Below are 24,432 nucleotides of genomic sequence, written 5' to 3' on the forward strand. Positions count from 1 at the left end.
TCGTCAGTGACAACCAGATTGCGCTACCGTTCAATAATTTCAGTGCCTCGGCGCAGCTCCGTCCGAAAGGCATGTCGCTCGCAACGATTTCCCTTCTCGACGACATTGCCACCCTGACCGTCGACGATAACCTTGATCATTCCAACGAGCACCCACCAATTCCAAACCCGACCACCGTTACGCGGCAGTGATTTCCACCGATCTACCACCTACACAAGTCGGTGAGCTCCTTCCTTTCCTCTACTCTTACCGAGGCATTTTTGATCTTGACAACCATCGACGAGGTAAGGCAACCACTGTGAAGAATCGCATCAACACCGGTGATGCGAGCCCTATTCACCGAAGGCGTTACCGCGTGTTCCACACTGAACGTAAAATCACCCAGGAGGAAGTGGACACCTTGGTGCGCATAGATATATTCGAACCTTCTTCAAGTCCGTGGGCTTCACTTGTCATTTTTGTAAGAAAAAACGTCGCAGCTGACGTTTTTGTGTCGATTACCGCAACCTAAACAACTTTACCAAGAAAAACCTGTACCCTCTGCCTCGTATAGGTGATGCCCTTGATTGCCTCCATGGCGCAAAATACTTCTCCTTCGACCTCCGATCCGCGTACTGGCAGATTGAGATTGGCAAAACTGACCGAGAGAACACAGTGTTTGTAGCAACAGATGGCCTTTATCAATTCAAAATAATGCCGGTCGGCCTCTGCATTTCGCAAGCCTGGTGAACTGGTGCATGCTGGACTCTCTATTATATGGCTAAAATAGTCTACATGGCTGTTAAGTAGACGACATCGTTTTATTTTCCCCCGGTTTTGACACTCACCTTCACCGACTTACCGATGTACTTGATGTGTTCTTACGGGCGGGTCTTCAGTTAAACTTGAAGAAATGTAGCTTTGCGCACCGCGATATAACAATTCGAGGTCACGTTGTTGACGCCAATGAAGTAAGACTTGACCCCGAGGAAATTCACTCCGTCCATCACTTTCCTATGCCGCAGTCGGCTAAAGATAAGCACAGATTTTTCGGGCTGTTCTCATAGCTTCCCGGTATATAGAGGACTTTGTGACTATCGCCCGTCCCCTTACCTAGCTTCTTCGCAAAAAAGCGACATTCTCTTTGGGCCCCGATCAAGCAGGTGCTATCTCAACCTTGGTTTCTCTGCTTAGGGCATCCTTTATTTTGGGGCATTTGGACCCATCCGTCCTAGGCGAGGTCCGGACAGACGCCAGTTGCCACGGCATAGGTGCTGTTCTGGCCCAACAACAACATGGTTGCGAGCGCGGTATTGCATATGCGAGTCGTCTCCTGTCCACACGCGAGCATAATTACTCGATCACAGAGCGCGAATGTCTCGCCTTGGTGTAGGCAGTTGCCAAATTCCACGCCTACCTCTATGGCCGAAATTTGTGTTGTAAGGGACAACCTTGCACTATCGTGTTTTTCCTCGTTGAAAGATACTACAGGATGTATGGGCCACTGGGCTTTAAGCCTTCGAGAATACACATTCGCAGTCGCGTACAAACCTAGCCGTCTACATCAAGATGCGGACTGTCTTTCCCGCCCCTCCCGTCGACACACCTGATACGTCTACGTTTGATTCCGATGCGGGCGTCATGGCAATATCTGATTTCCTGCACATAGAGAAAGAGCAACGGCGCGTGAGGATATTGCGTCTGCAAATACCGACCCCTTTGTACAGGCTTTCCTACTCCAGGACGGCGTGCGTGTGCAGGATGGCGCCACCACTTCCGTTCTGATTGTCCAGCCTTCCTACTTCTTGTTATAAAGCACATGCCATTCTCAGTACTGCAGCAGCTCCATGACGTTCCCACAGCTGGTGACGTTGGTTTAACTCACACCTATGACTGCAGACACCCGCTCTTCTAGCGGCCTTGTCTGTACAAGTCAGTGCGGCGCTACATCCACGAATGTGACTCTTGCCAACGGCGCAAGACCCCACCTGTGCTACCAGCCAGGCCACTTCAACCGATAGATGTCCCAACTGAACCATTTCATCGGATCGGCGTCGACTATTGTGCCTTCTTTCTGAATCTAACTCAGGAAAAAATTGGGTTGCGGTTGCTACACAATGCGTTTCGCCATTACTAGTGCCATTCCGACCAGCTGCGCAAATGATATGTTCCAGGAAACGCTGAGATTATCAATAAAAACAACCGTAAAAAACATAATTTTCCTAAGCATTCAGGGCTACGTCATTAGACACATCTGATGAACGCACGCGGAGATACGTGCCGCGAATTTATCTGAAGTTCCCTGCATTCTCACTTTCTATAGTGACTTAAGTCATGCGTGGCTAACGATTCTTACTCGTATGCATAGCTGTCCAGCTCGCCAATGTCGCATGGAAGATGGAGAGGAATGGGGCTTCTGACATATGATTGGTAACACCTGACAGACGTGGCAAATCATGCGGTCCTAGCTCTTTTGTGGAGCCAGCTAGGCTAGCTGATTACTTCTCAGCGGAGGTCATGCTTCCGCTATAGGAGGGTGCTGGCAGGTGCTTCAAAGTGTACCTGAATTTTATAAGGTAATTATTAGGCGATCACCTTGTGGAGTAAAAAAATGCGAGAAGAATACACTAGGTTGTTTATTGCCAATTTCACCACCCATCACGTCGTTAGAGGCATATACGCGTAAATACAAACATTTACAAACAGTTTGTAAATACAAACGTAAATACAAACAGTTCTCCTGCGTGTACTGAAGTTATCAACCAAGATGTGTTAGGATTGATGTCACAATTACGTCGCAAGCGACATGTCCTTCAGACTACGTATTTCTTAATATCATCTGTATTTTGTTGCCTTGGATATGGGGAACGTTTCAGCTTACGAGTTATTAGACTCAGACGTTACCATTTCTTGAACTTGGAAAGCACATCCGCAAAATACGTTGTAATAAAAAGCGCTTTCATACTATCTTGCAGAAAATTGGACATGGCAGGGAGAAATTTGAAGTTCTCAATAGTATTTATACTAATATGTGTATCGGACGCGCAAACGTCTAATCGACGGCGTGATCCCCCTGATAATGCAGACCGCGACATAATACGGGTGAGTAAATGTTGTGATTTTAATAGCTATTCTATTCCCGCCTGTCCGATTGTACTTCCCCTTTAGGCATCGAAATAAGGAACTTTTTCCACTTATGAAGCATTTATGATCTTGAGGTACTCTTTTCAGATAATAGTACACAATATTTTTAATGAAATAGCACATTTCCTGGCACCTACCTAAACAGGCTACGGTGAACATACCGACGAAAGCGTCAAAATACCTTGTAATACCCTCTTGCTAGTAAGACCAGATAAGAATTTAGTGTTACAGTATACGTAAGAATTTCAGCGCCCTTCCACTACGTGCGGAAGCTTTATCAGCCAAGCTGAGCGCGATCTAACGAGTGCAGGACGAAAACACATTTTCTTGTAATTTGCGGTTAAACAAACCTCCCAGCCAATTACCCGGATTAAACTTCGAAGGTCTCAAGATTTTTTTCTAGCGGGGAAAAAATGGGGTGTCCGTTGCGCTCCCGCGCCGCTTGTTATTGTTTCTCGAACCCACCGACCAAAACAGCCCGACCATGAGGGACACTATAAAGGTGGCATTCGGCAGGGAGACGTCCAGGTTTAAATCACCAAGCAGCACAGCGGGCACAGTACTGGTGAGATAATGAAGCCAAGCTGCGCGCGCATGCCTCTTCCTTTCCTGTGGACCATCCACGAAGGTATGAACAGGCACCTACGGCTTTGTGCCTGCTTAGACGTGACAGACATTGATGAAGAAGTCTCTACCACAATGTGCCCGTGCCTAGGCACATAGTGCACAACTGGGAAGTTCAGCAAAGCCCGGTAAGAATGTGGAAAATACGGATGTTGTCGGACGGTCAAACTTCAAAAGGCTACTTCGACCGAGGTGCCGCCACGGTACATAGTGCACAACTGGGAAGTTCAGCAAAGCCTGGTAAGAATGTGTAAAATGCGGAACTTGTCAGACGGTCAAACTTCAAAAGGCTACTTCGACCGAGGTGCCGCCAAGGTACACGGCTGAGATCTGCTCGCATGACAGGCTGGCACTGTGAAACGGGCGCAGTGTAACTATCATGGAGCCTAAGAATAGCGGCTGTGGAGGCACCTCATCTATGCTATGAACAGTAATGGCGAAATTACCAGGACACAGTACACCAGTTAGGACAAACTTCAAGAAATCGAAGGATCGCCTGAAGGCTGTTCAGCAGCGATATCTCGCCGCCTCTCCTCAATATATTGGTCCAGACAACCCAAGCGTGCCGAATCAACATCTCGACAAAGGAATGGATGTGGCGGAAGTGTCTGCTGTATTTGCGAACACTAGGAGAAATACCAGGCCTGGGCAAAAAGCTTTCTTATTAAACACGCTTTCTAATGTTGACCGTTGCTGCATCTTCTCCGGAATGCAAGAGATCAAAGGCTGCTGGGGGAATATCTGGACTGAAAGACAGCCAAGGTGCGACTACAAAACCCAAAATTCTGTTTAACGTTCACAAAGGGGCCAGAAACAGAGAAAGCGCATGACAACAACATGTGTTTCGAGTAATACAAATGAATAATAACGAGAAAAGACCACCACCTGCAAGATTTGAACCAGGTTCTGGCGATGGCTACCATAAACAAAACCTCTTCGCCGCGAGACAAGTGTTTCTTTATTTTCTCTTTAAACAACATCATACAACAAAGCGCAAGCTCAATCTGAGGGTTCACAGGAATGAATACCGCGGCCGTGCTATGAGCAAGCCGTTAAAATTTGTGGTATGTAGTCATAATAAATTACTCGTGATTTTCAATGGGCCATCGTGACACCCTTGTGAGATCGTCACACGCTTGTGTGGCTGGGAAGTTTAGGTGTTACATTTGATCAGTATGTGGTGCCACGTATTTGTAACCACTTGTTTGTATCAGAAGAAATCCTTACCAAGTTCAGCGACTTCAGTTCGTAAAGACAGCGTCCTCAAAAGTGCCTAACTTGTTAGATATTTCACTCCTACGTAGCAAATATTGCTTGACGTCACCCTTTCATAAAGGCGAAATAACGTGTTCTTGATTTTTAAAAATATCATATACTAACACAAATGGTTTGTAACAACTTCAAGGCAATTAGTTCTTGAGATGCTGGCAAGGTAGGTTGTGGCGTTTTTGGTCTTAATCACGACTGTGAGGTCTTTTCACTCCTGAGTAGGCATTTGCTAGTTTGCGAAAGCTAAATCCTCATCCTAATGCACCGCTGCAATCGAGCGAGCTGTTGGTCGGGCCTCACCAAAAGATCTAATAGACATCTCTTCGCAATGAGTTCTACTTTGTTTGCTGTTTAGGCTAATTGAGTGTTTGGTACTGTTGCATCTTTGTTTCAGTTTTACGCCACCCCGCACAATATTTGGACCACAAATGGAACCCTGATTGACGAGTGCGTCACGTGCAAAGTTGACAAAGTAATATCACTCGAGGAGCTTAAATATGTTATATTTTTGCGTTCTTACAACATTGATGAAGTCCGGTAAGCTCGAGCTTTCCTTTGGGCTCATGAGTTGTCCTACATAAAGCGTTTGGTTTTGTCTCCAGAGTAACATTGAAGTTAAATGGAACATTCATTTGGACAAAGCTACGTACAGCACCGGACAGAATGATTGTCACCGTTATGAATGGTATAAGCATTTCTCCTTTGCTTAAAAATTTGAAAACAAGAAAATCCGTTACACCATTTTTTACAACGAAAACGTTTGTGCTTTTACATGATGTATTGCAAAATTTATTTTCATGACCTACTATATCGAAATGTGTTCTGCTGTTTCATTACGTGCGCTGGAAGCTCTGTGATATTTCTAAACGTTTCCAGCGATAACATTTCAGAAAAATAAAATAACCAGCCAACGACTACAAATGTGTAACTACCTACAGCTTTAATGTCTGCACATACAAGTCATCTGCAAATCTGAATAGACCGAGGCTGGAGCGATACTGTTGAGAAACCATACTTTTCGATATCATCTCTACAAAGTAATGCCTAACCGAAACCTGTTGGAAAATGTAGCAGCTTCATTTGTATTGAACACCCATAAATCGTGTGCGGTTCAGTTAGCTTGACATGGACACTCATGAAATCAAGAAACGCTGTTTGCTCACTTTGTTTTTCAACCAAAGCGATCCACAAGAAGGAAAATAACTTGTTCGGTTGAGCCCTATATTTTCACTTGGGAGCAAGTACGGGACAGCGCCGAAAAATCGGAACGCCGCTTTTTTACATGTAGTTGAAATGTTTATAATAATAGCATAGTTTTCAATGTAGAGCAATAAACCTTTCTTGCTGTGTTATCTTTATGTAATCAGGAGTCGTTAAAGTGCGTCAAAGAAACTGACAGACAGCTACAATTCGCAATTCGAACTAATATTTGGAAGTTTTCTTTATTTTTGCTTTGCATAGAACTTAGCATGGTATCATGTGCTTTCGCATTCTGGAATACTTTTTTTGTTTAACAAAGTTTTGAAAACATCTCAGAGCTCAATTTTTCTGTATTGTGGCCAAGCTTGTTATTGATTATAACCAATTAACACAGAAACTCTAATGATGAATTCGGATGCCCTGCAGCAGACGCGTACTCATCGCGGTGAGCAGGCCCCGACCACTCCTTGGCAATGGAAGCTAAACCTGGTCAAATAGCTCGACCAATATTGTCACGAAGCCAAAGACGACGCAGTTGTCTTCAAGGAAAACACGTTTATTGGAGCGAACTTGTACTCCACTAACAACTCAAAGAATACACAGGCGGCGAAGCAGTAGCCAACAAAGTGACGTGAGCAAGCGAGCGTCGGTGAGTCGAATGGCGCGGCGTCTGCTCTGCGGGAATTTATTTTTGGGCGCGAGTGTTTCTCGAACCGTCAATTTACATCCACAACATTGCACATCAAAGAAGATTATTCTAAGCTAGAGATGCTAGGGCGAAACAGTCTCTTTATCTGAATGAGATAGTCCGCGCGACATAAAAATAAAGAATGGAACACGCGCTTCGCTTTGGACACAGATAACAGAACCGGGCGCGGCCGTGCAATAAAAACAAACCATAAATAAACAAACCCATTCATGGTTCCCGGCAATATCAAGAAATTGGAGATATTGACGGTAATATCAATAAATTGGAGATATTGACAGATATTTTTGTGTCTCAAGCTACACGAACCGCACACGATTTTAGATGCGACTGCATCTAATTCACTCGCCTTGTCCATGCAGCGTCGGCGTTGTTGTCGTCCGCCCCTCCCCCATTTCCTCGCCGCGCGAGCTGCGCTCTCCGCCGCTCACCCCCTGTCCTCTCCGATGCCCCTCTGTCGTCCACACCCCTCCCCCTGCACTATAAAAAAAGTAATAGCGGCGCCAGGTTTCGATCCCACGACCATGTGGGCGGAACGCGAGGTACACGGTGCTCTTCTTACTGCGCCACATAACCGGGACAGAATAAAATGCTACGAACGCACCTTATATCCTTGACTCATTCAAACTACGTCAAGAAGCTACTGATACAACCCATGATGGGGCGATGATTAACACTTGCAATAAAAGGAAAGAAGCTTCCACTTACAGCAACAATGATGGAGTAATGGTCGTTGCGACAGCTTAGCCCCAAACATACCACTTAGAGAGATTGACCAAGATTGGCCAATAAAACATAATAATAATCATAAAACGTAATAATCAAACGCGTTCACGACACGTTTCATGCGATTTCAGATTCAATCCAACGGAAACACCAAGTGAACCCCACGATGCGTCACATCTACACAGGGTTCCCCTCGCGGGGAGGTGGGCGCAATTTGTTTTGTATCGGGCTCTCAACACCATTTTCTTTTCGGTGTCCATAAAGAAACAAAAATGACAGAAAAGAATACGAAAGTCAGTAGGGTACGTCCTTGGCTTCTCGAAGTTTTTGTTTAGAATTGGAATTGCTACAGTGTTTCTCAGCACCTTGAGTGTTCACTTTGAATCTGAATTGCTGCAGTCTATAGATTTGCATTTGTTTTCTTTTGACTACTGTGTTTAAGTTCAGCCCATGCACCCTAGAGGGGGTTAGAGATTTTCACTAAAATAAATGCCGGCGTACGCCTCCGCCCCTCCGCCTTTTTTTACGGATCGGTCATGCCCTGGTATCACCAACTCTGAACACGTACGAACATTCAATGTTTATACTGTCCCACAAGTGAAGAGAGCACTGTAAGGAAACCTTCCAGCGGTTCGTGCAAATGGGCGGCATATTTCCATGTTTAAGCAACCAATGAAATTTTGTGCACACGCTATTTGTCACACGAAATTTTACTGGCATGGTACCACAATTTTCATAACTTTTATTGCTGAGTAATTATTCGTGATTCACTTAACAATCCAAGTTATTATTGCAGTAACCTAGTTTAGTTCCACGGTTTACTCACGTCCATCTCTCCATCATCTGACAAAAAGTATTGTTTCGCATCATTTCATTCACTCATGCCCTTATTTCTCTTTCAATCTTCCGAATTTTTTTATTCAGCTTTGATTCCTCTTAACATTATTATACGATCCGTAATTAGTTACTTTATCTTCATAATACAGTTTCATCCACCTTAGTTCCCTTTTGGCTCTTGTGATACGCTTTATATATCTTAATTCCTAAGGCTTTGAAGCCATTACCTAACCAAAGAATGCGTTATAATTTAATTTGACTTGTCTTCAGTCGGATGGATTCTTCCTATTTTTAACTGAACCGTCTTAATTTGCCTTCTCCTTCTTGTGCATTACCTTCACTTTACCTTCTCTTTGCGTCCTGTTGGTTATGTTTAACTAAAAATTTCATTGAATTGGATAGCTCCTAATTTATTCAATAATCTGCTTTATTCACCCAAAGGGTAATAATTCTCTTTCATTCTCTTTTTTCATATTGATTCCTTTCCATTTTGCTGCCCTTCTTTCGTACTTTGGTTTGAAACGTTTTCATTTTCGTTGGCCTGTGTTAAGTAACGTTTATCTACGTTATTTTCTTTGTTCGTTCACTTTAGGTTACAATTATTCTTTCTAATTTACAGTGATTCTCCGTTACTTCTGCATTCTTTGGTAATTCACATGAATTCACTTTATTCACTTTGGATACAGTTATTTCACTTCGATTTGTCAAACAATGTACATTTTGTTGCCCTTCTTTCGTACTTCGATTTGGACCGTTTTAATTTTATTTGGCCCCGTTTAAGCCCCTTTACGCCCCTTTAATTCCCGTTCATTCCCTTGTTCATCACTCTGCCTAACTTTGATTCCTCAGAATTCACATAATTTTACTTAATTTGATTATCCTTTTTTACCTTACTTCGATTCAGCGGATACACTTAGAATTCTGTTAAGCAATGTTTTTATTTATTCACGTTGATGCTTCTTAATTCACTCAGTCATAAACTTCAATTTACTTTGATTCCTTTAACTGACGTTGATTCTTGTAAATTTGTAGTGTTTTCTTCATTCACTTTTCTTCCCGTATTACACTTTGATTCCTCTTCACGTGTATTCCTTCTAATTCCTTTTGTCATTCTTACTAACTTATAATTTTATATGCTAGTCCTCAGTCATGATTTGGTTCACTCTGCCCTTACCAATTAAAAGGCGTTCAGCGTTTCTTTTATGATGGGTGTTGACTGGCAGTTTTCGTTCGGACTTTAAAGGTCTCCCGAATGACACGGCATAGAATGCTTCCCCGCTATCTCAAAATTATCATAATTCATTGTTTTGCGCTGATCACCTATTAAAAACATCATATTGTTATTGATTTTGATACGTTGGTTTGCTTGCTACCGGAACAAAAGTCATTTTGAGTTCCCTCGGTGATGCCTCCAAAGATCATGGTGCGGCCTCTGGCGCGGCCCGTAGGGGACCACACCTTCTCTGTGACACCCCGGTGCGCCACTTCCGTACCCCGGCTTGAATTCCTTTAACGTCGGCGGAGTAGATCCGAGGCGTCATGTAGCGGTTGCCAAGGGAGGTGCTGCGTACATTCGGGCATCCTCCATTACCGACCATCCCGGACGGAACCTTCGTTTTCCTCCGAATAGGAGCTTTGCGAGTCGATGTCCTTTACGCAAAGCTTAATTAATCTTGTCCCTTGAGCTACGCTAAAGTATGTTCTTCATGCTTTCCGGGTGTCCTGAACGTCGGTAGCAGTCATTGGGGAGCTTCTCAGATATGAAATACGGTTCCTTATATTTGTCTTTCCGTTTTCAATATTCGCCGCTGGCTAAAGGTTCTCGCTCGAGTAAAACTATATTTACCCAGCGTAAAGTTAGCCTTGATCCTGCTTCCAGTTTTAACGTATTTGCTGCCTATTTTGGTGGTTACGGAAGTTTTTCATTCATGCGGTTCTTTTATTCTTCATCTTTTTGCCGATAAGTTCCGTGAGTCAGTCATCCATGCAATCACCCGTAATGCTGCGTAATCTCAAGTTGAACAAAAGTCCCAAAAAGCATGGCCTTCGTGGACTGGTGCACGGTGTTATTAGTTTCTCTCTGTACCTGGGAGAGAGAGAGAGAGAGAGAGAGAGAGAGAGAGAGAAAGAGAGAGAGAGAGAGAGAGAGAGAGAGAAAGAGAGAGAGAGAGAGAGAGAGAGAGAGAGAGAGAGAGAGAGAGAGAGAGAGAGAGAGAGAGAGAGAGAGAGAGAGAGAGAGAGAGAGAGAGAGAGAGAGAGAATAAACTTCTTTATTCGCAAAAAAAATGTGGAGTGCTGTCTTCATTTTAGGACCCCCTTCGTGGTGCAGCTGCGACAGCCCTTTCAACCAACCGAAGCTGGTCTTCCGGACTGGAACTGGACAACACGCTCTCCCACTGCTCATAAGACGGACGAACGAGGAATTCTGTCCAACTTGGGGTTTTTCTAAAAACCCCACACCATATGGTAGAGCGTGACAGGTTCGTCACACAACTGGCACAGAGTGGAGTACTGGGTCGGGTACATTAGGCGCAATTTCGTCAAGTTGGGAAACGTATTCGTTTGAAGCAGCCCAAGTATTCTTTCCTTGGCTTTCGTGAAGGATTCGTGGGCCAGGGGGTAAATCCTGCACTCGAGGCAATTCCGAGTTCCAATCCCGACCGGCGTCTCTTTCGGTTGTGCTTGCGACTGCCGGAGTTATGAGGTTGTACCGCTACACTTGCCCGGTTGCTCGTGCCGTAGCACTCGCAGTCCTGACCTGCTTATTCGAAAGCGTTCAAGCATTGCCCTCAACATCGCAGTTTTGAACGTAGTCTCTCTGCCTGTGATTACCGCATTTTGTGGCGCGGAAATGCTAGCAATGTCCCGAAGAAACAGTACCGTTGGTCCAGCTGAGGTGTTACGAAGCAATACGACCAATTCGCAGCATGACGAACTTCGTGAAGCCATCAACAGCCGCAATTATATACGCATTGCCCGACGTGCTCCGAACATGAGCCCAGACTGTCAATTTGGATCGAGATAAATGGCTATTACACCTTCTGGATGCTATGTAGCAGGCTTGGAAAAGGCATTCAACGAAAGCGGATATGTATCGCTTCCTGTAGTGCTTCAAGCATGGGCCCCAGTAGGTCTTACTTAACCTTGATAGCGTGTCTTCCAAAACGAGACGATCGATTTTGTCGTAACAAAGCTTCAGAACTCTTCAATGTGTCTGGCTTAGAACGACCCAGATGAGTTCATCCAGCAAAACCGCGTCTTGAAGCTCCTTGAGCACCTTCCCGTTGTGCAACGGATATTCTTATTCCACGCGCCGATCTCCTTTTCATAATGCGTTGTTTTTCTTAACCTCCCTATCAATGGCATTACTCTGGGATCAATAACTTGAGCGATGGCAAGGATTTCTTCAACCTCCGAGTTCGTAGCGAAGATCTGGAGACCGCCCACAACGTCGGAATGCTAAGGAGGGTTGTGTAGTGAGCCGCTTATTGCGTCGACGTGCGCTATCGTTGCACCCTTTGGATACTTATTATCGAAGCTATTCGTTTGTAGTTGAAGCTACCTTGTGCCACTCCGACGCAGAAGTGTTCTTTTAGATGCGGAGCATCTCTTGCTCGGGGGGATGTCACTTGTCCGTGCCCCGTCCGCAGCGTCTCTGATGATAATTGTGGCAGGATGGCCCTAGAGATTGGCCAACCAAAAAATCCATCACGAGATAGCTTCGTGTTCAACCACCGTCGTCATCGTCCCGTAGGGGAACCGCTGAAGAAGAAGAAGGAGAAGAAGACAAAGCTGCGAAGAGGAGGGCGTGTACGTTGCTCTCAGCCGGTACACCAACGTCAACAACCTTTACCTCACCGACGCTTAGATGCGAAGCATCTCTTCCTCGGGGGCATGTCACTTGTACGTGCCCCGTCCGCAGCGCTCTGATGATGATTGTGGCAGGATGCCCCTAGGGATTGGCCAACCAAAGAATTCATCACGAGATAGCTTCGCGTTCAACCACCGTCGTCATCTTCCCGTAGGGGAACCACTGAAGAAGAAAAAGGAGAGGAAGACAAAGCTGCGAAGAGGAGGGCGTGTACGTTGCTAATCCATCAAGACATAGCTTCGCGTTCAACCACCATCGTCATCTTCGGGTAGGGGAACCACTGAAGAGGAAGAAGGAGAAGAAGACGAAGCTGCGAAGAGGAGGGCGTGTACGTTGCTCTCAGCCGGCGCACCAACGTCAACAACCTTTCCCTCACCAGCTCTGACGAAGACTAACGATTCTACCACAGAGACGACAACATCGACAAGAACATGGTGGACGAGTATCGGCACGTCGAGAACCACCGCTTACTCACCGTCGTACAACAGTACTTGCATGCCTTTGCCACCGCTGTGGACCCGGACGCGGAATTCCCTCTGGCGCTACTACACACCAGATCATTCAACACAACGGCAACACAATGGAACCACATGGAACCACCATGATGCTTTGCATCCTCATCAGGGTTTCCCACGGGAAGATGGTGTAAGTTTTTTTGCTCATGGTTTTGCGGGCATTGTTGCAGTGAAGCAGCATTTTGAAGTTTTTTTTTCTTTTAGGTGTGAGCATAACGTCTACAGCGACCACACAACTGCCGGTGTGTCCACCTCGTTTTAGTGGTATCTTTACTAGAACTCGGTCTTCTTCCGGCTGGCGTACACTGCTGGACGAAGCTCCCCGTTCGCTTGCTCTTGCCACCGAATATCCCCCAATCCATCTTTGCTGGAATCGGTGAGAACTTCATCCGTGACATATATAAGCCAAGATATGATTTTTGATTCGTCTACCTTTCAGCTCGGCCAATACAAAGTCTTGCTTTCCAGCCCACGTCTCGGTTTCAGCCTTGGAATTCAGTTCCCGCTGATACTTAGCAATGGTCGGGAACCTATCAGCAAATTGTCGGAAGTAGCTTGTGAGTCCCAGGAATAGGCGGACATTGTGTACAGTCGCTGGCTTCACCAATTCAGCGACAAACTGAACTTTCAATGTTCCTGGTTGGACCCCTTTCGCAGAAATGTCATAACCAAGGTAATCGGTTTTATCACAGAAGTAGGAGTTACTCATCTGCAGCTGCAGTCCGGCTCTTCGTAGAGCCCCAAAATCGTTCGCAAGTGGGGGTGTCACTCGTGGAGAGTTGCAGTGGGGAGCACGATGCCGTTCATGTAGGCGAGTGCAAGGGAGTTATATAGAAGCCATAGAAAAGCTTCGATCATGCGTCGGATTACCGCTGGTACGTCGGCCAACCCTAAGGGCATTCGAACTGAACCTTAGCTCAGGCTAGGTATACCCTGGCATAGCAAAGTTAAGCCATTGCTATTTTTTTGCTCACTGCGTCGGTACGCGTAGTTCGGATTTCACAAGGTTTGAGCGACGCATTGCTCACGTTCCTTCTTTGCTCTGAATTCCTTGTTCCGTGGCCCACCCATACAGAAACGCTGCAACGCGCTTTCAGCTGTTGAGGGAGGCAATTGCGAGACACATTATCGTAGTAGCTGCAGTAGAAGCGTCGCGACTTCTCTTTTTTGTTTGAGGGCGTTCTTCCTCTGCCTGCGCGAGCGGATGACCAGGCGATCATTTGACATGTTGGCGCCGGTTGCCTTGTTAAGATCCTCGGCCACTTCAAAGTGCCGCTTTGGAATGTCAATGGAGTGCTTGGCGTTTTAGTGGGAATACGGCGAAACAACGAAACAAAGTTAACAAACAACAAGACTATATTCTAGGCGCTTGAGTCAGTTAAGCAATTGTTTGGGTGATTTGTACGTGCGGACGCCTACTGCTGGAATTGTGTCTGGATCATTCAGGCCGGTAATGATATACTCAACGCAGTCGTTGTCGCTGATGTTGCACCGGCATTCTTAGGAATCTTTTCGCATTAGTAAGACTGAATAGGTTCACTGCGGTTGCGCCAACTGACTTTTATCTCACAGTGTAGAAGTTTCATGCCTGATGTTGACGTGAATTCATTTTTTCGTCTGTCTTTCCACAGTACCAATATTTTGTCTACTGATAACAGGGAATAGTAACAAGTTTTGGCCCGGTGTTCCAACCTAGAGAGTGTGTTGCAGGAGGTTAGCCTTTCCAATCAGCCATAAATATTTGCCAAATCCTCGACTGACCGAATCCCCGCGTCGGTGGTAGAGCAGCCTGAAGAAAGGGGTTCGAACAATGGCGCAAGCAGCTAAATCTCTGCCGCAGACGTAACGCGGGGGCAGGTGTCTGGTGCGTTTGAACGAGCGCCATATCTCTGATCGCTTCCCTTGCTGCTGCTGGTACAGCTGGTTGGATGATGGCTGTCCCGTTCAACGCTGTCTGTGGTGTCGTTCAGTCACTCGGGACTTAGTTTTCTGATTCATTGTAGCTGCATGACCCGCGTCACCTTTGACCTGATTGACGACACCGCCATTGCCTTTTGTCTCTTTATATGATCCGTTTCGTGTCACAGGCGCCATCATAGCTGAGAGTGGCGGCTTCTCATGTTTGGACGTTGTGATTTGGTCCCCGTTCAAAACCAGTATTGATCCTGAGAATTTCGTTTGCTGATTAACGTAAGGACGGCGTTTTTATTTCGCTCATTGACTCACAGAAAGACCGCAGTGCGGCCTATCGCTTTGCCCACCGGGAACCAGTCTTCCTCCTCTCTGAGGCGGCATTGCGCAGCCCCGCACACTTGTTCGCATTTCGTAATTGACGGTGGAGGAGATCAGGGACGTCATCCAGCGGGAACCAACAATGGCCCCGCGTACAATATTGATAAATATCGTTGTCGTGCAGCAGCACTTTTCGTTTATGCGAGAAAATACACAACTCGATGGCGAACAACCATCCGCTCACTCTCTGTTCAGTGTGCTCATTCTCGTGAAATCATGGACACTTGAACGACAGAAGCACATCCAAGAAATCGAACCGTCGTCACCGTCGACCAACTACCAACAACGGTGCATAAGGGTACAGCGCACTACACGTGGTGACATGTATCCGGTTGACAGAAAGATGACGCGTAAAAGTTTTTTAAACACAAAGAAATATCAGACGGAAGATGACCCAGCAGCGGCGTGCGCTCAATAACCCCCACTCGGCGTGCGCGACGCCATCGGTTCCGCAAAAACGCTCTTGGCAGCGCAAGCATCCTATGTAGCAGCGGTGGCCAAAAACTGCAACAACGACAGGCTGGTCCTGCCAGGGTGGCCGAGCACGCGCAGATGCCAGCTACTTTGAACCGGGTGTCGCTGATAGGCGCAGTCCGTTGAGCCCGCTGCGCGCCACTTGGGTGTTGAGACAAGTGTGTAGCCATCTCTAAATGGACAATAGGCGCAATTCTAACCCCTTAAACGACCTCGCCGTAAGATGACATTATGGAGGTCTGGAACAGCCGGACTATATATTTGCTTAGCACATATATCATACACTTTCATGTATCCTTTCTCTGTTACAGAAACCTACACAATTGACGATAAGAACTTCACGGCTGCTACACGTAAGCATCTTTACTAGTTATTTTTCCCTCTGGGAAAACGTGTCTGGGAGAGTCGCAGGTGTAGAATACCGGTGAGAATCATCAATGGCAGAGAACTAATACTAATGAAAATGTGACATATACATACCACTAGAAATACTCTATGAGTACACCGAAGATTGCTGAAGAGGTATAGCGCGCAACAGGCAACTATTTTGAAGATACTCGAAGGAACCATTTTACTATGAATTTGGCGGGCTTATATTGAGATGGTTCATGTAGTTTTTGTTCTCATTTTGCGTCGCGGAAGCAACTATTTTGAAGATACTCGAAGGAACCATTTTACTATGAATTTGGCGGGCTTATATTGAGATGGTTCATGTAGTTTTTGTTCTCATTTTGCGTCGCGGAAAGCTTAAACGAATGTCAATTGTGGAGAGAACAATTGATTTTGTAGTGGGCATTGTGGCACATAAAGAAAATTTGTTTCGCTTTACACTTGCCTGTGAGGAAATGCCGTAACCTCAGCAATATTTTCTGACTTGGTTTCCCCCGCAGTCGTAGATTGCTTCTAAAACACATATATGAAATAAATGTTAACTTCTTACAACATAGGATTGCCAAGCAGCTGCTTTTATACAGGATCTGAAACATACCGCCTTACTTTGCGACCAATAAAGAGACAACTAATAAGCATAATGATAATGGGTATTGGTACTTGCAGACAGCAAAGCTGTCTCTAAAGAGTCGTTTTAGCGGTGTTGTCTTAAGATTGTCCCTACAAAAAATTTACTTTTGAAGGTATGTTACAGACTGATTCCTACATATAGGAATCGTGCAACATGGAAAATTTTCTCGTTCTTGTTGCTGTATGAACGTAACGTTGTGTTTCTAAAGGAATCATGCGTGTACTTTTTGCATTTATGGCCTCCTCTAATTGCGACAAAGTTCTGTGACAAGTTGCATGTTTATATTGTCAAGTTGTGCTTAAAAGGTTGGGATTTTCCGAGAACAACACAGTTGTATAGTTATGTACTAAATGCAACAGAATGATTCGAGCGTACGCATTCGCGCTACCGCGGACTAGGGAGATTGAGCGATAGTAATTTTGTAAAAACTGCGACTGGGCCGCGGTACAAGGAAAAGAGAACAAAGAGGAGGGAAAGCGGCGGGTCAACGTTGTCGAAGTCCTGACAGAAACGACTAACATTCGGGCAGAGACCGACAAAACTGCCTACGTGTTTGGTCGTGCGCGGCACTATGCAATCATTCACAGCAAATATTTTTTCAGCATGAGGCTGTACTCCTCTAGCGTCGAGGAGGTGACCCCGAAAAGGGATTTCACGAGGGCAGGAACGGCACTTGGAGCAGATCAGCTGCACACCTGCACGGATAAAAACTGATAAACTGTTGAGATAGACAATATGGACACTGAATGACGGGGTAAAGGATGACGTCATCGAGATAACAAAGGCAGATCGTCCATTATCGCCCCTGCATTAGAACATGAATCACTCAGTCGAAGTTCCCGGGAGCATTACACATTCCAAATGGCTTCACCTAAAACTGGTACAAACCATTGGGTGTGATAGAGTCAGGTTTGCAAATAGCACGATATGAAGTCGCGGATCAAACGTACTGGGCTCTGTAAAGACAGTCCATTACCTCATCAATACGGGAAAGGGGAACACGCCCTTCTTTGTTACCTCAGTCAAGTGGCGATAATCCAACGAGAAGCGCCATGATCCCTCCATCTTTTTCACAAGTACGACAGCTGAGTTGCAAAGGATAGAGGATGGTAGGATGAAGTCCTTCTGTACCACCTTGTCGACCCCCTCTTGGATAACCTCGCGCATGGCATGGGACGCCCTGTGCGGCCGCTGGTGAATCGAGATAGCGTCGCCCGTGTCGATACGATGCTTTGCACCGTACGCTTGACCCGATCGGCGATTGTATGGATACAACTTGTCCAAGTAGGAGGTCGGAAAAGTTAGAAGTTGGTTTGCCGGAGCCGAATACACGTCCAGAGCCAGCATTGGCGTAAAGCAACCATCTGTGATATGCCCAGGAGATCGTCCTATACGGGGCGCTACTTAAGCTAGAGGGCGTCACGGTCAAATTTCTATAGGGTGGAACAAGCGACAAAAGTACATGCCGGTCAAACAAGCTTTATTTATTTTATGGGGAAATGATTCGCGGTGGGGCTATAGAAACCTACCGCATACACATCAGCCGTTCGCCATCATGACTTTCCGCAGCCCGAAACCAAACACTAGCTCTGGATATCAAACCTGAAAGTTTGAAGGAACTTTGGACTCGGTCTGCAGTAGACCCTTCATCGCAGAGTGTTTCAGTCGCATCTCAGGTGGAAATTTTAAAAACAGCACAGAAATCGCCGCAGACACGAAAAGCAGGTCTAAAAGGCTTTACAATCATTCGCGGTGGTGAAAAGAGAATGATATTAACAACCTACCCAGGGTTAACCCGATAAGCCGCCGAACGTTGCAAGTTTTCCGAGAATTCGCATTGAACGTTCCTTCTTGCCGGGTACAAAAGAAGCTTGGCTCTTGGCTCTAGAAACGCAAGTGTTTCTCAGACTAAGCTTATGTCTTCCACTAACTCTGCTAACCATATCCATTCTTATTAGGCTTTTATTAATGAGCCTCTTGAGTGCATATCTGAAGTGCAAACCGTGCATAAAGTGCATGTTTATTTATGTTTTGCTATGACAGACCGGCTGCGCCGCTCTGTAAAAGCAAAACATATATGCACAAACCGAATGCACTGTTTGCGGCAATATCTTCTTACAAGTACCGTGGCCTTCACTTTCAGCGGGGTCTAAAATGCATGCATCCCGTCGAACTTACTCATGCAAGCGCTAACAGGTCTCTCGGTTTGCTGAAGCGTATTTTAAAACAAGCTCCATCACAGTTAAAAAGATTGCTTTGATCACTTTAATTCACTCTTAACCGGAGTAATCCAGCGCCATGTGGCATCCTCATCAAGCCTACTTCTTATCAAATATGAAATCGTCGCAAAACCGTGCTGCTCGTTTTATTTACTCGGATTATTCATCTTTTTCCACCGGCAATAAATTGGAAAACCGTGATGAGCTATTGGATTTGTCCCTTTATCGTAAATATTCGGGTTGATTCCCTTTGCACAAGCTTTACAACCACCAATCATAGCATATGAACGCTTTTTTGAATGCCCCTCTGTTCTCTTTGGACGACGGGATCACGCAACAAAGTTAAACGCCCACTCTGTCATTCACTTGTTTCGCCCAATCATTCATCCCGCGCTCCATTGTTGAGTGGAAATACTTGGTAGCACATCTTACGACAGAAAACCTCCCAAAAAACCCTTCCAGCTCTTGCGCACTACCGTCAATAACTACATTTCTTAAAAATACTGCTTTCCCGGTATTTTTAACCATTGTATTACGCCCTATAGTTGAACTTGCATTAATTGTTCTTGTTTTTGTTGCAGGCTTGTTCAGGATATACTGCTAATTCTTATATTCTTTTTTATTTTTACGTTACCCATAGTATGTGTAAAAAGATTCAAACAAATTCTTAGTGCTCTTGCGTGATATGTTCACAATTTATCTTGTTGTCTAGCGATTGCAAAACGCCGTATTGTTGTAGCTTGTATTTATGCTTTTCCTTTTGTTGTATCTAATCATTGGTTGAACTGAAGGCCACCTGAAGGCCACGTGGGAGTCCTGTAGGTAACGGGTAGTCATTGGCAGGGATGTGGCTGCGGAGTCGGGCTCTAGCACATCGCTGGTAGGTGGCACGGGCTTCGAAGGGGTCCAAGTTGGGGTCGTGATGAGGCAAAACTGGGTGGGAGCGGGTGGAAAGAACATCACTCGCCAGGGCGCGCGCGGCCTCCTTGGTGGAGTTAACGCAGTGCCCTGGCACCCAGTCTACCCGAATTTGTAGTCCTGTTGTACAATGTAGCCTTCGGGAAAGCATCTTGATGGACGCACAGATAGAATTCTGATAAGGCACCCGGCGCAATGCGCGGAATGCCTCCTGGCTGGCTGTGAAGATAGTTGCATGAGGCTGGTTGGTAGGCCAGTGAGAAATTTGAAGTTGTCGGACAGCCAGTAATATCGCTTAGAGTTGGAGGTAGGTAGACGATGGCGCTGTTGGATATTCTTGTTGACAGGCGGCTTGAAATGTCGAGTGAATGGCCGCTAATCCGGCAGTATTCGTGGTGGGGTCCCAAGTGGCGTCGGTATAAACAGCGCTATGTGGAAACCGCTCGCTCATTTCAGATGTGCGTCTGTGTTTGTTGGAGTGGCGAAGCGTAGGACCGGTGACTGGGAGTGGCTTTCGGTTAACGACGATGAAGTCGTTCCATGGTGGAAGCGGCAAAGGGATGGGATGTTGTGGTGCCGCGCATTGTGGCAGTAGCGCGAGTAGCGCGCGGCCGGCGAGAGTGGATGCTCGTCGGAAGTCGTGGCCTTCCTGCGGGGCCCATGGCATAGGGCCGGCCACACCTTCATGTCCTGTCTTCAGGCACACAAGTTTGCGCCGGGTAGCCTGCGTGTATTTCCCTCACTCGGGGGCCGCCACAACGTCGGGCGGGCCACCCGCCGCTCTGCACGCAAATAGAGGCACCTGTGATTTGCGTCGGGGAGCCTCGGCTCGCGCCAACTACTGTCAGTCATGTCAACCGAGCTATGACGCCGTTGCGCCCTCTGGGCGAGACTCCGAGCATCTACCCGGCGGCCACGGGTCGGCGATACCACGGCAACAAGAAGGCATCGCCAGCAACTATCTGTGTTGAATCTTACTATAAATGTCTTACTCCCGTTTCTCTACAATTTCATGTTGCTACGGTTTCATTGTACGACGCGTGCGCTATCCTCGTAAGTAAAAAGCGTCCTGCAATAACCTTTCAGTGCCCCACGTAGGCAAATCTCCGCTGGGTACATAGAGCTACCACATGTTCGGCTTAAATTTACCTTTGTTCAATTAGAAATGTAGATTGTGCCACTAAAACCGGAAACAAATACCTAAGTAATCTACGTTTTTCATTGGGTGGAAAAAGCTAAAATGCTTCCGGAAATAGCGATTCCGCACATTATCCGCGATTTCAGCGTTCTTTACAGAGCATTAAACATGATATTTATTTAGAGGGCAAATTTAATGTAATAGAGGAGTATAAAGGTGTCGTGGGTGGTATAAACATCCTTTTTAGCTACAATTCTACATGAAGGAAGTAATACAACGCGTGGCATTTGTGCTGTGAATATTTTAAAACAATTGTTCAAGAGAGCTTGGAGATTTCGTGTGATAATTCAAATATCTTTTTTCCAGGCAGTTTGTTTATGAAAAACGTGTTACGGGTACATCTAGTTTTCTGGCGCTCAATCTCATTGGCCAACCTTCCGTAACGCTCAAACTAAGCCACAAATAACCTTCCGTAACACTCAAACTAAGAACGTATTTTTGTAAGAACATCAAGTTGTTGAGCTTCATCTTACGAGATAATTCGCGCTTTATTCGACGCATATTCGTCAAAAGAAGTCACCAATAGTGCCTCTTCGCTTGATTTCACAGCGACTAGAGTTTCGTGAATAAGTAGGTATTGCTTAGTAAACCCCATTCAGGATCAACTGAAATAAAAACCTCTTGCATGTCGAAATTCGTACTCTTTATTGTTCAATGGTGAAATTAGCCAAAATATTTTTTCTACAGGACCAACGGCTCATCAGGAAGTGTTGCTATTCGAACACTTTGAAGGAAATTGTGGCGTGTTCTTGAGCAAATTTCGAACATACGATAAAAACCCCCTGCAGTACCATGACTGTAAGTCTGCTACTTCCTTCGATGCAAAAATGTGCATTTACAACATTCGAGGAGCGCCGTATATTCAAGCAAAATTGAACAGAGAAGGTTGTTTTATCGCTAAGCGTTGAGGCAATATTCCAGTTTATTATCGATGCAAATAAATTTCGAAAGATACTTCTGCATCCTGCTTCTAGTGGCAATGTATAGTATTCCTGAAATGTATGAAACTAACACCAGACTATTTTTTTCCTTACATAAGGGATAATTGTGGCCACATCCAAAGCAGTTTCAGTGTGTTAAAATAAAAGGGCGTCTGGAGGTTTCTTGAGTCAGGTGCTTATGATGCAGAAAACCCCCGCGGGTTCTTCTCAGGTGTACAGTGGCGACTGGGACCTGCCAAAGTGCGAATAACTTGACGAAGGCGCTTGCAGATGGTACAAATGAACATATATTCTGAAAAAAAAAACCAATACGCATCAAAGTACAAAGAATTCCGCCCGTCAGCAAACCAGACGCCAAATGTCAGTCAAATATATCTATATATAACACAGAGAAATACTAGTGTTAAAGAACACATCAAAGAAACGTCCCCACCAAATGTTCAGAGAGGTGAGGCGTTGGCCCCAGGGCGTCATGGATGCTATAGCAACGATGCGAACCGAGGCGTTTCGGGGCTATGACGACGTCATCGCGCGTACCGGAAGGTCGACGAAGAAGACGCACCGTTGTCCTTGTATATAACGGTCTCCTCGGCACTCACTCACGATCGTGTGACCTGTAGGAACGGGCAGGAGGCAACCGGCCACTGCCGGTGGACGACGGGAAGCTGGCAGCGGGTCGCCCAAGAGCGCAGCACGTCAAGGTTGCGCTCCTCCACGAGTCAGGGGTACGGTGAGGAGTCGCGCCTCGGCCCCAGGAACCCAAGGCGCCAGGTAGACACTTCTCAAGCCTGGGTCCCCAAAAACCCGACGAGCTTTGAGCCTTCCACCTGGGCGTTGCGCCAATCGAGCCCACTCCGTCCACTCCTCCCGGCGTTCTCCTCCATTCCAGCTGGGTTTCTCCAGCTCCTTGATTGTGGCCACTTCTTATTACCCCACGTCAGTCCGTCGTTTCTCTTGCCGCTTTTTCTTTCTCGGTGAAACCGCACTAAGGGCAATCCCCGATGCGCAAATTCGCGCCACGACTATGGCGTGGCTATGTTCCCGCCACGTTGTGGTCGTCATCGTCAACACGAGCGCCTCACCTCACAATGCCGCCCCCCCTTCCCCCGTAGGAAAGTTTTTTTACTAAAAAAACTGCACAGGGAGGTGAAAGAAAATCACTGGTTGACAGTCTTACTGCCGTATCCGGTTTACAGCCCCGTCCCACACACTCTGGGAACACCACATACCGTCGCGTAGTTCCGGAGGTGCACAGTAGCACAATAAATAGTTCATATAATCGCACATAACCCCCTCCCACAAAAACTTGAGTCCAAAAAAGCTGACAGCTTTACATTAGTAAGCCAATACACAAACGTAATTACTCTAGTAACACAGGGAAGTAATGAGAATTCATTCAGAAATCAACCAAAAGGCCAGCCGGCAGGTAGTTTGTCCTTTTTCCGACCGTGGCTGCGGTGCCACTCTCGGCGCCCTTTGTAGACACGTCCATCAGAGTAGGCAGTAGACTTCCCATTAATATTATAAGCCACGCGAGCCGATGGGAACACACTATAATTTTGTCGGCACCATGCGCGATTGTGAACTTTTATTCTCGTAGAACTTTCATTATCCAGTGTGGCGTGGCAAATTTGTTTTTCAAAATAATTTTGCTCTTTTCCGCAGACATGTACAGTCAAGAAGAGGAATCATGTGAAATACGTGTCAGATACCCCGGAAGGCCTTCACCACCGAGTACTCAATGCTGGGAATATTTTAAACACTATTGCCGCACAGAACCGCACTTTAATGTATATCAGGACTTTTGTAAGCTTCCCCCTTCGGTTTCTTCAGGCCCACCATCGGACACACCCTATGCCCGAAAATAATGAATAATTTGTAGCAATAACAGTTTGTTATGACACAAAGAAACTAGCGGCTGTAGGATGTCGTGTTTGTGATTGCGGGTGAATTGTACTGTTGGAACTAACATTTATTTCGTAAATGAAATGCCTCAACTATTGTATAGATGATTGCACAACACGTCTTTGTTATAAGAGTAAACGTGCCTAAAACTAAAACTATTGACGTAGCGCGGTCTTCTAAAGCACCAATTCGACCATGATGATAAATATAGGATATATGATGTATGGTCGCATCATTATCATAGATATATGATGATGATTCGACCATGAATATAAATATAACCGCAATGGCGTGGCCACGCCGCGAAACTTGACTACATTTTTTCCGAGGCAACATTTGTGACCGTCAGAAAACGGTATGAATACCGACCCTATTTACAAGACTCTTCGACATTAAACTAGATGTTGGGTAGTTTAAAAAGAGAATTTTATTTTCTGCAACAGAATATTTGGCATTGCAACATATTTCAGTGAAGGGTTACCTCTTATATTTTCACATCAAATGTACGCACGCAAGATATGGAGGACGGAAAGCCGCATTTTGCGCTTGTTTATGAATGGTAGCAGTCTTCTGTTAGAAAAAAAACGTGAATG

General features: G+C 45.8%; 1 long non-coding RNA gene across 2 annotated transcripts in view; it reads left to right on the forward strand.

The window, feature by feature from the left end:
* Window positions 1-24,202, forward strand: part of LOC144141631 (uncharacterized) — a 33,852-nt gene extending 9,650 nt beyond the window's left edge. Inside the window, exons 2-7 of one of the 2 annotated variants that reach the window (XR_013316658.1) lie at window positions 2,955-3,081; window positions 5,411-5,553; window positions 5,619-5,701; window positions 15,949-15,990; window positions 21,681-21,791; window positions 23,600-24,202. This is a non-coding gene — a long non-coding RNA (uncharacterized LOC144141631). The remainder of the gene's footprint in view (window positions 1-2,954; window positions 3,082-5,410; window positions 5,554-5,618; window positions 5,702-15,948; window positions 15,991-21,680; window positions 21,792-23,599) is intronic. The other variant, XR_013316659.1, reaches the window with a different exon arrangement.
* The last annotated feature ends 230 nt before the right edge of the window (window positions 24,203-24,432 follow it).

The sequence above is a fragment of the Haemaphysalis longicornis genome, unplaced genomic scaffold (assembly GCF_048455015.1).
Source record: "Haemaphysalis longicornis isolate Haplotype H1 unplaced genomic scaffold, Haemaphysalis longicornis Haplotype H1 scaffold_6, whole genome shotgun sequence".
Classification (NCBI taxonomy): Eukaryota; Metazoa; Arthropoda; class Arachnida; order Ixodida; family Ixodidae; genus Haemaphysalis; species Haemaphysalis longicornis.